This window comes from Parasteatoda tepidariorum, chromosome 1 (assembly GCF_982258835.1).
Source record: "Parasteatoda tepidariorum strain Cologne lab strain chromosome 1, Ptep-v5.0, whole genome shotgun sequence".
Classification (NCBI taxonomy): domain Eukaryota; kingdom Metazoa; phylum Arthropoda; class Arachnida; order Araneae; family Theridiidae; genus Parasteatoda; species Parasteatoda tepidariorum.
In genome coordinates, this window is record NC_141755.1 from 122,270,761 (window position 1) to 122,289,373 (window position 18,613).

General features: G+C 28.2%; 1 long non-coding RNA gene across 1 annotated transcript in view; it reads left to right on the forward strand.

The window, feature by feature from the left end:
* The first annotated feature begins 3,237 nt into the window (after positions 1-3,237).
* Positions 3,238-18,613, forward strand: part of LOC147816850 (uncharacterized) — a 34,713-nt gene continuing 19,337 nt past the window's right edge. The window contains exons 1-3 of the long non-coding RNA XR_015433001.1: positions 3,238-3,740; positions 5,355-5,476; positions 11,411-11,605. This is a non-coding gene — a long non-coding RNA (uncharacterized LOC147816850). The remainder of the gene's footprint in view (positions 3,741-5,354; positions 5,477-11,410; positions 11,606-18,613) is intronic.

An 18,613-nucleotide genomic window follows, 5' to 3' on the forward strand; every position in this document is an offset into this window, starting at 1 on the left:
GGGCCGCAGTGGAAATGATGACCGTAAAGCAAACTTTCACTTTAACCAATCAGATGAAATATCGATACTTGTGGCCTTCACGTTACGCTCTTTCATGCAAATGCGCGAGCACTTCCTCTTACATGTAGTTTCTAAACATTCTCACGCGAGAATGACACCTGTACAATTGCGATAACTGATGGAGAAGCAATATTTAGAATAAATGAAATAAAATTTCATCGCAAATGTGGGATAACCAAAGGAAAAGATGTTTATTGATTAATGATAAATCCAAGTGGATGATAAGTCCTGATCCAAGTGGTCACCCATCCGCATACTGACCGCAGCCAGTGATGCTTGACTTCGGTGATCTGCTAGGAACCGTGTCTTAACAAACAGTCCACTGCGGGACTCTCTATTTTAAGGATATTATATATATATATATATATATATATATATATATATATATATATATATATATATATATATATATATATATATATATATATATATATATATATATATATATATATATATATATATATATATATATATATATATATATATATATATATATATATATATACCAAAATTGATACCTTCCATCAGGGATCTCTTCCCCAACAACGAACCATTTATTTTTCAGCAGGATTCAGCTCCATGCCACACAGCAAAAGTATGCAAAGCATGTTTTCAAAATAAAGGCATAGATATATTACCATGGCCAGGAAACAGCCCTGATCTCAATCCAATTGGTCCCACAGTGGACTGATCGTTAAGACACGGTTCCCAGCAGATCACCGAAGTCAAGCATCACTGGCTACGGTCAGTGTGCGGGTGGGTGACCACTTGGATCAGTCTGCGTAGGGACCGAGGGTGTGCGGTATTGGTTCTCGTTAAACTGTACTACCGTAAAGTGCTCGACTTCGAGCGCAGGTCGTCGGGCTGCCGAAGCGGGGGTGCCATCCCCTCCACAGAGGATCAAAATTGTGATGGCATGTCTTCGGATCATCCTCCGGGATGTTTCCCAGACCGTCGCCAATAGCCCATTGTGCAGCTCTAGTGCGACGTAAAGTAACAACAGCAGCAGTAACAACAACAACTCAATCCAATTGAAAATTTTTAGCGACGATGAAAAGACGCTGTGAAGCTGTCTTAAAAATTAGGGGTTATCCTAGTAAATATTGATTGTTCTAAGATAGATCTTACTATTAATTGTATAACTTTTTTTGTAATACAGATATTGTAATACTGTATTTATTATTAAATTTTACATTAAATTACCTTCAATTTGATTATAAACGTTTGTATTTAAGTAAAAATTAATATATTCTACAAGCACACAAAGTTGAAAAACATGAAACTTTCAAAAAGTGTCCACACTTTTGGCCACCACTATATATATATATATATATATATATATATATATATATATATATATATATATATATACATACATACATTGTAGCCTATAGGACGACATTGTGGGCCCCTTATTAAGCTCGCAATTATTTCCTCTGGTAGGGTATACTTTGAATTTCTTCATTTTAACGCTTTTCAACACACTATTATATATAGAATATTATAAATTTATTTATAACATTCAGTCATGCTTTATTCTATATCCATTATTTATAATACTTACTCATTACATCACCTAGCCTCATCACCTACTAAAGTACCTTTCTTAGTTTTACGCGGATCCGCCCTGGATACGCAATCCAGGGGCCCCCATCAGGGGAGAAGGTGTGCGCACGATGCTTCCACTTAAAGCTTGGGGGGGGGGGAATTTTACACTAAATAAAACGAATAGTTTGGGGGGGGATTTAGAATTTGTCCAAGAATGCGCCCAAGAGCTTGGGGGGGGATGGGGGCCACTGACACAATCTCACCATTCCATCGAACGATGTGTAGTGTAATGGTAACGGACTCGAATCCCATTGTAACCTGGATGATTTCAACACACTATTATGCGTATACATACGTTGTAACCTTCAGGGCATTGCTGGCTCCCTATTTGGCCTGTAATTATTTTCCCTGGATCAATACACTAGTACCCGTTAATATAATATGTGGTGCAATTTGAATATTATGGGTCAATATTAGGAGAAGATATATTGTTATGGTTTTTACACAGAATATTGACATCGAATTTCCTTTGTTTAATGCTATTATGTATATACTTATATAGTAACCTATAGGGCCACATTGTGGGTCCCCTATTATGCCTATAATTTATTTCATTTGCAGGGTACATAAGTAATTAGTAATATAATACCTGGCCCAATTTCAATATTATGGGTTAATTTTAAGGGGAAATATAGGGCCATCTTGTAAAACAGATTATAATTATATCCTTATAAGTAGGGTATGGGTACACTAATACCCGGTAATATAATACTTGGTTTAATTTGAATATTATGGTTCACTATTAAGGGGTAATATGAGGCCATGTTGTAATACAGAATATTGAGTTCGAATTTTCTCATTTTAATGATTATATGGTTTAATTTTTTGCTTACGACTTCTAATATTCAACTACATGGCCTGGCAATTTTGAACCCATTCCAGAAGACGAGAAAACTCCTGGAACAAGTATCGGGAGATATTTACCTTACTTTTTAATCGAACTAACCCGCATTTTCCTTGTATGGAGAGGAAGACCCCGAGAACCTCCCACGGTTAGCCTGACAGCAAGTGGACTCGAGGCCATGATCCGTCTAACACTAAGGATATTTTATGTCATCTCTGTGGTCGGTGCAAGCCGGATGCGGAATTCGTATCGACCAGCCATCACTGCGATTCGAACCTGGTCACCTTATTTTAAGGAGAACTCTCTATCCCCTGAGCCATCACGGCTCGCTTCCTATTACTTAACCATACTGGTCAAACTTCACTGTTCGACTAATTCAAGCTTTTTACGTAATTTCCTATGACTTAGCAATGTTAGAACCACGCTTGTCTAAAAAATAGTTTCTTTTGGTATGATATCTTATAATCTAATACCTTACTGAGTTTCAATATGATTGGAATATATATATATATATATATATATATATATATATATATATATATATATATATATATATATATATATATATATATATATATATATATATATATATATATATATATATATATATATATATATATATATATATATATATATATATATATACGGTTTTCTAAACGGTGATCGGAGGAGTGGCAGCCACTTTCAGTGAGAATGCTCCTTTAGTTACAAGTGGAGCAAGAATGATGATGAAAAAACAGTTACACAGAAGCATACGATTTCTATATTCCATATCAACATCCGGATCCATGGTTCTTCTTATTAAATTTGTAGAATGTTCCGATGGGAAATCAACATATATCGAACAAAGTGGAGTCAAATCCCTGGACAAACATCTGCATGTTTTTTGTTTCGTTGTTTAAATTGCTAGTTTCAAATCTATTTGTCACCTTGTCAATTGCAGTTGACGCGAAAGATCATGATACAGAAATACCCACCTCTTGCTTTTATTGAAAAGGCTTTTCCTTTCATTCAAATCCAGTAAAGCAAATTTTAAGCATTGATATTTTTAATTAAATTTATATTGGGAAGAAAAGCGTAGGATCTGATAGTGGGGTTAGACCCGGTAGCTCGATTGTGTTGAAATTAGTTCCATTTTCTAATGAACAAACTCTGAGTAACACTTTACTAGTCAAGAAGAACAACTACCATTTTTTTGTATTGTTGTTGATTAATTCAAGTCGTCTTGGTAACTAAGTTTGTTTTATTTTGAACTTACATTATTAGAAACTATTGAAAAAATTTATTTAGTCAATTATATTTTCTGGTTTTTTATTCCTCAAAATTATTTTTAATTTTGGAGTGTATTAAGTCATGCACCGTAAATTATAAATAAACATCTTTCAGAGGCATAAGTAAGCAATTGCTTTTTCATCGGTTGCTACAAGGGAAAAATAGAAATTTAAACTTTCACCAGTTAAAATAGTTTCCTCAAAAAGATAAAGGAAGAATCGGCCATGACTAAGGATTTCATAATTAATGTTATGAAAATACTATAATTTTCTTCTTAGCTTAATCAATAGCTTCCTTTTTATAATATTAATTTAATTTTTTGCATCAGAAATGGTGATAAATCAAATTAGCTAGGAAGTGAAGGTTCTATCAATTGTTGCTTAAGAAAAAAGTTACATGTTTTTTTTTTCACTTTATTTTTGTTTGCTATATTGAGTAGTTCTGATAATAGTATGATAATAGTATGATAATAATAAAGAGCAATTATGATGCTACAGAAACAGAAATTCAAAAATAGAAACTGATTTTATTTTATGTCAAAAAGTTTTATTAAATGTTACTATGTTATTCGTATGCTGATCTATATTCGTATGCTGCAATTAAATTCGCAAAGACGTGATTCAACCCAGGTAAACCAGGAAAAACATCGAGAAACAAAATTATATGCAGGGATGGGGGGGGGGGAGTGTATGTGGATATCATCAGATTGTTCAATTTTTACTTTATTTAAGTCGATAGTCCACTTGTTATTTTGAGCTAGTTTCAAATTTATTATAAGTGCTTTCTTTTATTTTGAAGCTTTGTTTGGAGAAAAATTACCAAATTTTGTAGGATATTATAAATGGTGTAATCCAACGAGTAAGTGTAAACCTATATGGTTTGGTAAGTATATATTATGTTGTTCTGCAACGAAGTAAACAAGAAATTTTCTCATTAGTAAAAGATAACAAAACTGAAGTAATTCATTTGCTAGTTTGAAACAGTGCTTAACATTCAAGGAACCAGTTTATTTGTTTATTTATTTTCTTGATAAATTTGTGTTTTGTGTAATACTTAGCTTTGTTAATCTGAAATGTTCTAATGTTTTTAAACATTATTATTTCTCAGAATTCCAAATGCTATTTTTAATTGAAATATTTTCTTTGTTTTTTAACTTTTATAATAAGATACTAAGTTTGCAGTATTCATTCTAAAAAAGGAAGGGTAGTAGGACACTAGAAAGAGCCCCTAAAGGGCACCCAACGCAGAAGAGAGCATTATTTACAGATATTTGCTTGGCTTTTACGACACTCAAAATATAAAATTTTTTTAATTTTATCACTTAAATTTTTTTTGAGAAAATTAGTTTAAATTCGAAAATAATTCCTCAGTTAAATTGGTATGTTCTTTAAATTAGTTTTAAAATTATCATAATTATCAAATTTTGAAGCAAATGACGAAATATCTATATGGTTCGAGAGTTGGTGGGAAATTTAAATTTTTATAAAATCCTCAGATTGTTTTTCTTTTCATGTTGATAACTATGCTTATTTATGCAATTAATTTTAAATATTTTTCCTTTCTTATCTAGAAGATGAAAATGATCCTTGATATCTTTTTGGAAGCTGAAGATTGCAAACATGTATTGATGGTGTCAATTGATGTCATTTATCATTGGTAGTCTAAAGCAAGAAGCTATCAGCTGATCTAATTGTTAGTTAGTAATTAAGCTACCCTTCTATTTTAGTGGAGTATGTTTGATTCATGCTCTTGCCATTCAGGTCAAATAAAATATACATTAATTTTTTTATTACTTTTCCTAACTAAAATATATTGTATCTAATATACTATAGCTAATATTATATTTAATTTTTGTTTTCAATCTAATTTTCTTGTGAGGGATTTGGATTAACTAGTGTCAGGGTTTGAAAAAATGCAGGGAAAATTGGGTTTTTTCATTTAATACTCATAAACTTTAAAGTTTTACTGTGTAAATATTTTTATTTATTAAATAGTTCTGTATAAGCTTAAAAAGTGAAATAAATCCAAACAGTTAATGTAAAATACATATAATAAAGTTAAAATAAGTTTTAATAACACACTATCACTAATACATATTTGAATCTTTATTGTTAATTATATAACGTTTCAAAATTTTTAACTCAAACATTATAAAATATAAATGCAACAGTAATATGAAAGGAACAAGTTTATTATTCTTTTTGTTTTCACATTCATATATTTACTATTTTATTAAATATATATATATACTAGGAGGCTTCGCCCCCTGCTCGCTAACGCTCACCAACCCCCGGAACTGCTTTCACAGTTCATTTCGGATTGCTTCGCAATCCAATGCTCGCTTTGCTCGCTCATTGGATACGTTCCTAACTGCTAGCTTTTGTATACTTTTTTGAATACTGAAGTTCCGAGAACTTTTCACTGTAGAAAATTCTAAACCTGTACATTTCAATGTTAATTTGAAATTGCAAACAGTTCACATATTTTTCTTAATCACACTATTCTAAATTTCAGTTGTTGAGAAAAGTAACTGTTGTAAATATTGTTTCAAAGTCTTTCCCACCAGAGGGCTAAAGCCATGTGTTGTAAAGCAATATAAAATAGTAGTCTGCCACTGAACGCCGGATGTAAAGCATCGGCTTAGATGAAGATAATTTTGCATTTTTAATTCTCTGATGTCGCCACCCTAATAATATAGAATTTGTAAAATAAATGTATATATTTTTGATTGTTGATGAAACCCATCATTTTGCGTTTTCATCAGTGTTCAGAAGCAGAACAACTATAAGTTTTTTATTTTATCACAAAAACATAAAATGTATAAAAAACAAAGAAAATAGTAAGAAAATGAGTATAGTCATAGAAGAAGTTAAAATTATAATATAGTATTTGTCAGTTAAAATAAAACTTTTTGTTTAATTAAGTCATTTCTAACAATTCAAATTTCTCCGAGGCAATTCTAAAGTATAAATTAAGGTAGTATTGTTAAGTTGAAACACAATATTTTTAGTTTTGGTGTCAACAATACAAAACAATTTAAAGTCCTCAAATTTAGCATGAAGTTGTAAAATGTAATGAAAGAGGGTCATAGCAATAATGAAAGTAGAAGTAAAGTTAGTACTGTAAAATTAAAACAATATTTTTAATCAATGAGCCAAGTTCTTCAAGAAGCAGTTGTAGAAGTAGGTTGTTTATTTAAAACTTTTTATAGAATTTCTTTAAAAACACAATTGTCAATTTGGGCATTTGGCGATACAACACTTATAGAATTGAAGGATTTGTTACGTCAAGCGCTCAGGTATCCTAATTTTGATCTAGTTGCGCTTCTATGTCATTTTGATTTCTAAGTTAACTTTCGAAAAATTCTATGGCTGGCAACAGCATTTTTATTTTTTAAGGTGTTTATATTTTATTTCTTTTAGAATTCGTTTTTTTTTTAGAGAAATGTTTTTTAACCTAACAGAATTCTTTGCCGACTGTTTTCTCTATGAATGAAGAAAATAAAGTAAATATTTAACTGTTGTGAAAAGAATCTTATTTAGTTGTACAAAGTACTTCAGCCAAAATTTGGGAGCCACGTAAGAGAATTATATATATTAGATCAGAAACACATCATTAAAAGGCAGAATGCTTTGATATTTTCAAAAAGTAAACAAAACAAAGCAAACGTTGCCACCGGCGGAAAAGAAATACAGCCAAAATTTGGGAGCCACGTAAGAGAATTATATATAATAGATATTATAAATTTATAATCAGTAAAAACTTATATTTTATTTGACTTTTATCTTTAATAAAATTAAACTGAACTAAATATTTAATGGTCTTCCATATTTATATAATAAGATTATTAGAGAGTGAAATTAAAATTATGTATAATTTTAAAGAGTATCAGTTACTTATCCTATTTTTCAAAGATTTAACCTTAGAAAAAAAGACTTCATTTTCAGATAAATAATTTTAACTTAATATTTTTAATTTCAAAAAACTAATTAATCTATAAAATTATAAAAAAAGCATAGATAAATAGTTTTGGCTTGTCTTTTTAAAACCAGAGAATGAAACTTTAAATTTGTTTATGTATCACTTAGTAGGCATCTTAAAAATAATATTTTATTCTTTTGCTATTTTTTAATGGGGATAAGCTTTCTCCAAATAGTTAAAAATTGTTAGCAAATGTTAAGAGTTAACTTAAAGATTAATTTTCAGAGAGCAACAAACAGATTAATTTTTTAATGCTTAATTTTTTATTTACTATTATTGTCATACACCAGATTCAAAGTGTCCATATTTCTCTCTTAGCTGGCAATGTTATCTAAGTAGTACTATCTATCTTTGTAGCTCTATATATTCCAAATTTATTTCGTAGTTTACTCCACACCAAACTGAAAGTTGAAAAGTGTTTTTCGTAAGGGGCAGAGGATGCTGGTGCTCAGTTTAAACAGGGATGAGATTCTTCTGCGGATTCGCGGATTTCCGCTTTTCCTCAGATTTTTCCATTTTTACCGCTAATTTCCGGCGAAATTTTTTTTTTGCACAAGTTAAAATATTTTATGAGGAATTTAATTTTCCGCGGAGCGAAATTATTGAAGTCCTCATTCCTTCCTCTGAAGTTTCTCTAAAAATCATTTCCTAGGGATAAAACTGGTTGACCTTTATACAGGGATGAGATTTTTTTCGCTTTTTTCTCTCGAATTTCAGCCTTTTTATCAAAAACTCAGATTCTCTAAAAGTTTTTTTTTTTTATATTTATTTATTTATAAATATCCCGTTTTTTTTTTTTTTAAAAATTCAGTCGTTGAAGTCAAATTATTATATTTATTTACGATTTTTAAAGAAAAACAGAAAATTCAAACTACGTCCTAGCTGCTAATCCTTCCGCATGTTTACTTACATTAGCTATTTTCTCCGGTTTCACGCATAGAAAATAAGATTTTCCGTATTTTTTATCCGTCGGCCGGATAGCTCGTATTTTCGTAATTTAGACGTCGCTGCTTCTTGTATTCTGGAGAGAAAGCAAACAAAAAAAAGCGAAAAAAAATAGAGGTGGATTTGTGGTGAAAATATTTATTTGCTCATTCAATTAATCTTGTAAATTTATATTTATTGTGTAAACAAAAAACGATTCAAACAATCCTTTTAGAAATCCCAAGTCCCGACTCTGCAAATATCTCGACTTTTATTCACGCGATTTTAATATCAATCATCGATTTTCGTATTTACCTGATTTAAAAGTTGCGCATTGCAATTCTTATTTACGCTTTTTAAATATCGTACATTATGACTCGTATTTACGAGATTTAAAAATCTAATATCGTGTTTTGTATTTTTGCATTTTTAAAATCGCGATTTTATTATCAAACATCGATTTTCGTATTTACCTGATTTAAAAGTTGAACGTTGCGATTCTTATTCAGGCCATTTAAATATTGAACATAGCGATTCTAATTTACGAGATTTAAAAAGCCAATTTCACGATTTGTATTTACGAGCTTTTAAAACCCTATGTAGCTACCCGAGCTTAAAATCCAATGTCGTGATTCGTTTTTTGCGGTTGTAATATCGCGCGATTTTAAAATTATGCATCTTGATCTAAAAATTACGCATCATGATTTGTATTTTCACATTTTTTAAATTCGATGTAGAGTTTTATATGCACGTGATTTAAAAGCCTCATATCGGGATTTATAATCACATGGATTACAAGTTTAAACAAAAATTAGACAAAAAAAAGTGCGATTTATTTATATATATATATATATATTCTTGGATTTCCTCTTTTTTACTTTCTGACTACTCTCATCCCTGTTTAAAGCAAAAAAGAATTGTCAGAAATTTTGTGTAAGCTTAAAAGCTTTTTCCTTTTGGTAGCTTTTCCTTTTTTTTTTTTTTTTTGCCATAATTTTTACTATTTTTGTGATGAAAACTGGTGAATTACTGTGTTAAGCGTCATTGATTTTAGAAAGTATTCATATCGAAAGTTTTGAATTTCATAACACCAGGCAGAAATTCTGAATGATGCTTAGAAAGCTAGTTTTCTGCTAATTACTCTTGTTCATCATTTGTAAGTTGTTCTCTATTTTTGACATTTGTGATGTATGCTAATAAATGAGATGGCTGAACTGCCTAATGGAATCTTTTTGCGAAAAATTTATTATGATGTTCTGATTCATCAGCTCTGAAATTGAAGTATTTTCTGATTGAAGCTTATTTAAAGCTTCAGAAACAATTGATAACTGTTTTTCCAAATTAATAGCTCCTTGATAAACCTCAAAATTATTCAATATTTTTGACATATTTTTATTGAATTTATTTTGATGTTCAAGAGCAATTCTCATGATTTTTATGGTAATTATTGGCAAAAGGTTTTACAAAGTCACATTATCAACTCTCCCTTGTATATTATTTGATAATTAAAGCAGTTTTTTTTTCTTCATTTGCCCATCCATCTACTTGATGAACTTCCATGATGTGTTCAATGACACTATTAGAAGATACTTCTTTTTCAACTAAATTTAAGAAACCCACTGTAGTGTTCCAAGTAGGTTTTTTCAATTGAGCCCCATCCAATAAAACACAGGCAGGTTTTCTCAAAGTGGGCCCACTTGGCAAACCCTGACTTGTATGAATAGAAACTACTAAAATTCTAAAAAATTTATGTTCGTCATTCTTGCTCAAATTTATTACCTTATTAAAGGAGAAGATGGTAAGTTAGTTTACTATGGATGTTCATTAAGTGTTTTATTAATCTCATTGTAAAATTTTTAATGCTCATAAATTAGAGTATTTAAAGATAATTATAGTGCTATTCTTAACCATTAAAAAATTTTTTCCTTTAAACTTTTAAGATTGTTTGGCGCAAAAAGTTATGCCGTTTAACCTCACTTTTTTCTTTTGTCACTTTCTTTTTATGCTGTTCTATCAGAAAATACTTATGAGGATGTTTTCATTCCAACTTGCTTTAGTGTGTAAAGATGCCAACCATTAAGATTTATCTTTAATCATTAATTTATTATCTATAATCTTATATTCCAGTAATGAAAGTTATTGTTTTTAGAAAAAGTAATCTGCTTAAAATGTCATTTTTTTCTTAAATATTAAGAGATAAGAAATTTTAGTGTAAAAATATATATTCTATGATAAATTACCCCTGCCTCTTGAAACTGTTGCTAAAAGCAAGAAATTGTAAAAAGATATCTAGAAACAAGAAAACAAAAAGTAATAAAAGCAAAAAAACAGGAAATCTAATCACCCTTTCACCATTTTTTTTTTTTTGACTCATCAAAGTAAAAAATAAAAGTGCTTCAGGTATCACATGAGACATGTTATTAGTTATTTTCATTTTGTATTCTAAGCTAAAACTTTCTGTGATATATATTTTTTGATTTGAAACCTATACAAAAGTGATATTTTTACATTTAATCGTAAATAACAATTTCATAATTCATGTACCCTTTATATACTTTTATAAACTTTAGTCTTAAAATTGTATTAATTTTTAATTTCTATAAACTTTAATTGTATGGTTCAGTGCTTTTGAATACTGATAGCCAGTGTATAAATAATAACTAGTGTACCTCTGCAAGTATATAAATAATTGTTTTAAGTAAAATTACATTGATTCAATAGGAGCCTGAAACAAAAGTTGAATCTTTTGGTTAAAAGAAATTTCTACTCATCATTATGAGCAACAACAAGAAGATATGACATGAGCTTTGGAAAAAGGCAGACATATCAAGTAAAACCAATCTGCTTGCATGCAAGATGAATCTACCAGGTAGGCTACCATGTCTGACTACAATTCTGTCTTCACTGTTTCATCTGGTAAGTAAAATTTATGCTGGTAATTAATGTTATATTTTTGACATATTGTATTAATCTGTACAATTTTATCTATGTAATATATACAAATAATTTGTTTTAAAAAAAGTTAATCATGCAAATCTGTTTCGGAATATGAATAATCCAAAATACCTTATTTGATTCATATTCTGTTGTGATACCTTTCTGAATAATAAATGTCTGTGATTCTAAAAGTTTTTGAGTTTGTACATCTTTATTACTAATAAATTAAAAGAAATGCAGCTTAATATTTGTATGTTTCTCAAAGGGATATAAAATATGTGCTATATGTTTAAATATTTCTGTATACGAAGTTTAAAAGAGATCATGAAGTTTCTATCCCCAATGATAAAAAAAAACTACTCTGGGGCAAAAACTTTCTCCCCTGTTAAAATTGTATGTTTAGCCTATTGAGTAACTCTAAGCAAGGATTCATATATTTTACTCTGTAAATAGCATAATAAATAGTTTTTTGTGTTTAATTTTATCATTTTATTCCTAATCTTTAAGTGAGAGAGAAAATTTAATAATTCTGATAGGAATGAAGAATGTGTGTGTAATTTTTATTTATTTAAATACATTTCATTTATTGCTTTTCACTTGAAATTTCTTTTTAAGTCATAGGTTAAATTCTATAAACTTAAGTGTAATTAGGACATAAAAGTGAAATGGTATATAACAAAAGCATTGAAATCAATAATAATTAACTGCAATTAATTTTATTTGCATTAATATCTTTTACTCTTTTGTTTAGAATGAAGTATAAGTATAGAATAATAATTAATAGATTTAGCTTAATGAAGTTTATCTTCTTTAATTTTTTGTTTTATGGAAATATTAGATGAATAAAATTTTATTTATTAAATAAAAATATAAATAATTAAGGTGCATGTTTGCCTTTTCTTCTTATACTAAAACTTATGAAATAAATCATATTACCAATTACAAGATGTATTTTTAATACAAAACACAAGATATTTTAATTTAACGAAATATTTAATTAAAATTTAATATTCATTGCTGCTAACTTTATTGGATTTACCGGTACATTTCTGGATCTTGTCGATTCCTCCTGCTCTATTGGTTTAATAAAAATTCTCCTTTTTGAATATAATGAAAATTCTCTAAAATTGAGTAAATTTCCGTAAAAAAATCCTGATGGAAATAGAATTTTTACACAATTTATCACTTGCTTAAATATTTAAATAAGTATTACAAACACATAATGAAGGGAATCTCATTTAAAGTATTTCAATTATATTCATTCAGAACTCTCCTTTTAAATTAATTAAAAAATCTTTCAACTATTAATAATAAATTACTTGTCTATTACTATTTGAAATTCCACTAAAAATCATTTCAAGTTCATTTAATATTAATCATAACTGGAAAATATTGTAGACCATTTATAGCTATAAGTATAATAAAGTTTTTGTATTTTGATGTCAAAAAATTCCTAAAATTCTTTGAATGTAAAATATTTAGTATCTTATGGAACGGTTATCATAAAATTTAAATTTTGTGAAATGTACTGGATTTTTTTTCCGATCAATGTTGGCAGTTATAAATATTAAATTGAAAATAGTAAATGAGATTATAAAAGATATACTAGCTGAATACCCGTTCTTCACATAGGGTGAATAAAAAAAAGAAAAGAATCAATAAATCAGTACTGAGAACTCAACGCAATCATGCTGAAAATTAAAAGGCATATACGACACAATTAAAGAACTTAATGGAAGAACCAGGTGAATGAAAATTTTATGGGAATTAATAAATTAGAAAATATAAAAAAATATTTGTGTCAATATGGGTATGTTTAATGTTACAGAACTGTTTTTGCTTTTATCTTAACTAATACATATTAGTTTTTAATATGCTTGCATGATTTTTATTTCAAATACTTGGCAGTGGCAAATAAAATGAAGCAAAGAATTATTTGTCCCATATTCTAATAAATTAGCAATGAAATAATTTGGATGCAATTTCTTTTTTCCTTCTAAAAATGTGACTTACCTTTTTCTTCCACTAGTTTTTCAATTAATATAGCTAAAATAATTACAATTTTTTAAAAATTTAATATTATATGTTGTAATCACTGGTGGCATTATGTTAAAGTAAGCAACGCTCCTTGTTAGTAATTCATACCATTGAAATAAAAATGAAATGTATTTAGCATCACTTGGCATACACTATCTTAGCTACCAGTGAAAAAAATATTTTCTGAAACTACGGAAAACCAGCTGTAGAATTTTTATCAAAACCAATTCACCATAATAGCAGCAGTACATATTACTGTCAGTGATAAATATGAATTAAGCCTCAGTTGTGAAAGGATATTTTTTAGGATTTTCTTAAACTAATTTCCCTTTAATCTTCCCTCCATGAGCTTGGCTTTTTAGCACATAGCTTATTTTATTTTATTTTAATTAATACACATTATTATTAATTGAGCACATAGCTTATTTTATTATAATTAATACACATCAATATTAATTGAGCATTGGTGTCAATAATAGCATGCTGATTTTTTACGGTTGCTCAAAACATGAATAAATATGTTTTCTCTTCATTTTTGATTTTTTTATTTTAGTTAAAACAAATTACCAACATTAATTAAGCAATTATTGTAATCAATGATTGTATGACGATTTCTTACGTTTCTTCTGGAAAAGTAAAGGCTTTTACTCCATTATTTTTGCTTTCTAGTACAGTAGAGAACCAATTATCCGGGATGCTCGGGACCATCGCTATCCCGGATATCTGAATTTCCCGGTTTTCTGGATCGACCAAAAAGTGTCGTTAATCAATGTTTTATTGAACCCGAAGTACAAGGAAAAAGTGTAATGCATAAAGTAAGAGAAAGAAGAAAGGTACTCCTAACTTTAAAAAGAAAAAAAAATGGTAGAAATATAACATTTAAAAGAACAAAAAAATTTGCAAGTTTAGACAAGAAAATCAAGTTTAAAAAATACAAAATTCTCATATTTATTTTTTAAAAATAATTACAATTCCTAAATTAAATAATATAAACAAAATCAATGATTAAGTAACGCAATATATTTCATACCTAATTATACGGGGGAAACGATAAAATAAAAGGAAAACTTATTAATCTAAATAAAAACACTTGAAAATTATCGAACCGAAACGATAGTTAAAAAAGGCACTAGCATAAATATTAAAACCCGAAACAAGGCAAGATCAACGGAATTCAAAAAAAAAAAAAAAAACCTAATGATAAAATTTATGAATAAAAAGAATTAATTTATTGAATGCGAAATTTATCGCGAAAAGAAAAAAAATCAAACGTAGTGGAATCAGAAAAACAAAACTGCAATCTGCTTCATAAAATAATCCTATGTTTAAAATAATAAACAATTCTCCTTTTATTTTACTTTTTTGTTGATAAAAACAAGATTTTTAATTACAGCAGATGTGATTCCACACCAAGAAAAACTTGTAATTGATACCGCACTTCCAAAGAATAAGAATTTATTCAAAAGAAAAAGATTTTATTTTTATTAGTCGATGTCAAATAAATATATTTTTCTCTTTTCTTTTTCTGTTCACTGATATGCATGCAATGCATTTTCCCCACCCCCCTCGTAAATCAAGCAGAAAACGAAATCAGCATGCCACACCCTTGAGTTTGATTGACGGCCTAAAGGAAAAAATAAAATTCCTCCCTTCCCTGCCTTCAAGGTCACGGAGGAAATGACGTTTCTCTGGGTAAGCGGGGGAAAAAATCTTCCCCTTCCTTACATTTTCCTCTACTCAACTTCAAGGATGAGTCCAATTTCCGCTTTTTTCGTTCTAGTTTAAAATCGTTCTAGTTTAAAATGGCGGGAAATTCGAGCAAAATTTTTCCCGGTTTTCTGGTTTCCCGGTTATCTGGATACCGGATAAATGGTTCTCTACTGTACAAGGCTTATATCTTATTTCAATATGCATATATTACCTTAACTAATTTAGCATCATTGGCGTCAATTTTTAACATTTCTCCTAAATGAACTAGTACCACTTTCCCATTAATTTTGCTTTTGAATACATAAATGTATTTTTTTCTATTTTATTACTGTTGGTTTTAAATAAGTAATTTTTAGAAACATGTTTAAAATAATTAAAATAAACAAAATGATACTGGATGATATCAGACAAAGTATACATTTGGCGACATAAACCAAGCATGCTACCACACAGTGTTAATTGAATTTATCTGACATAGTGAATATAAAATAATTAAATATTTAAATATGTGCACTAAACTATTTTTTTGATTAAATAGAGCTATAAGCTAACACTTATCATTAATGTTATCTTTAAAATCTGTGAAAAATTGAGTTGTTAAATTTATAACAATGGTTATTGTTTAACCAATCACAAAATTCTATTTCATTTTTCGCTCATCATATTAGAACAATTTGCCGTAAAATGTTTAAATGTTTCAATGATAACATTTCTCATTTTCTCTCATGATTACGACTGCAGGTCTGTTGCGGCGCAAATTGGGGCGAAATTGTTCTCTTTTTTCCCGCAAATTTCGCAATATGTTTTGATTTTTAAGTAATTGCTTTAAATTAGAATTTTTGTTTTCATTTTTTAATTTATTTATTCTTATTTAACGGATTTTTTAACTTTCCTAAAGCCTCAAAATTACCAGAAAGAGTAAAGAAAAAAGAATTAAGTGTAACAAAAATGCTCTTGAAAATTGCCGCGATATAATAAAAACGACTATACGAAAGAATTTTTCTTAAAAAGAAAAAAAAAGAGAGATAGAAACGAAAACAAAAAACATTCTTAATTTCTTTTAATGAAAATTTTATGCTGAAAATCTCAGTTTAAATGTTTCATATTGCTATATTTTTTGAAGAAAAAAATCGCTGTAAAATAGTTAATTAGTAATGCTCATTAAAAAAATGCTTGTAAAAGGAAAAGTTAATTAAAAAGAAAAACAGAAAAAATATATTTTTCTTACTTCCTAAAACAAAACTTTTAATACTGAAAATCACAGTTCTATGTTACTGGTTATTCATATTTTAGTACAGGGAGAAAGTGATAATAAATTAATAGTATGAGACATTCTGTTAAAATGTTGTGTTATAATGAAACCAGCAAAAATGAAAAAAAAAATCCTTCTAAATTCTTAGAATTAAAAGAATCGAAAAAATGACGAAATTTACTTATCTGAATACATATATATACATTTTAACAAAAAGCCAAAACTTGTGGTTCAATGTAAACTAATCTAATTTCAATTCTTCAAATTTAGTTTTTCCATTTGCCTTCTATATGATAAATTTGCTAGCTATGTGCAGAAACATGGATTTTAAAATTTAAGAAATTTGTGTAAAAACTATATCTCATAATAAACAATACTATATAGTTAAAAATACGATTTTATATTATTCCTTATCATATCTATACAAATTCAAAAAAAAAATACTTTTCTAAAAAATATTCTGCTGAATATTTGGCTGATCCTTCGACCAACTGAATTTTTGACGAAAGGGCCAAATACTCGTTACATCCCTAATATAAATGCAATGTTTTTGGAACCTGATAAATTCATAAAGAGGCGAAAAACATGAATTTTTAAACTGCTCACTGTTTGTAGTTTTGATTTTAATTTTTTGTTAGTCAAGTGATCTTTCTCAATTAAAAAAAGAAAACATTTACTATATAAAAAAAATCGAATAATCAATAAAAATAAATAATAAAGTACATTACCAAATAAGAATTGGATTTTATTTTGAACAATAACAGTTTTGCTTTTATTTTAGGCTTTTGTTCAAAACTTATGAATTTTGTTCAATTAAAGTATTTAATTTGAATTTGGTGAATTCCATGCCAACTGTAGTGAATTTTTAAAGTTTGAGCAATATCCTTGTATTTGGTATCATTTTAAAGGACATTCGTTGTAATTTATAAATTTAAATGTTATTCTTTGGAGTTATGCATTAGTATAGTAAAATTTATCATGAATAGCAAGGCTTTATGATTTTGACTTATTTTACCAAAAAACTGTCTCTTTTAAAGAAGAATTGGTTAATAAAAATATTACGATTTTACATATAGTTTGATTTATATTGTAAAATAAATTGTTCCTGAGTCTAATTATGCAGTGATTACCGTTAAAATTTTTTTTTCTTATTGTTTAAGTCAAAAATTATCTCAAATATATGTTTGTCCCCTCTGTTACAATTATTCTCCTAAGTTTATTTTATCATTACACAAAAAACCTTTTTACTTAATATTTGGTTTTTACAATGAAGTCCATTAGTACAATCATGTTATGTTATATTTTTAGAGAAAAAAAAATTAAAAATTTTAAAGTTTCTCCTATAACAGAGAGGTCAAAACTAATTATCCCCTCAGTTACACAAAATTGATAAGTTGACCATTAAGGAACTGTCATCCTGATTCAATAGTTTCAATTAGTTCCTCCACTATTAGAGCACACTTTTTATATAAAGCTGTGCAATTTTTATTTAACATTGTGCTTAGTTTATAGTTAAAAGTTTTTTAAGCGAGTAATCAGTATGGGGAAAACAGCAGCTGAAAGAATGAGAGAATATAGAACTAGAATGTTCTATATCCTCTCAGATAATTAAAGATATTTGTGAGAAGAAAGATAAAGAATATGAAACAAAAATTTATGATAACAGAAGTATTTTGAAAAAAAAAAAACTTAACAGAAAAATAGATAAATTGAAAAAAAAAATGAAGATATAGGAAAAATGCACTGATACAAGCAGTAGAAATTGAGGTAGAATATTTTCTTTATAGTATTCTTTAGGCATTGGGGAAATGTATTAAAAAAGCCAACCATCAGAGATGAAAATACCAGTTAGCAAAAAAAGCTGAATTCTACATTAACGCAATCAAACATTATGAAATTAATAAATGTATGGAGCTTAAAAAGCTTTGAAAAAGTTGAATTCAGAGTAAAAGCTGAACCATGCATTATATGTATCTCTAAGAAAACAT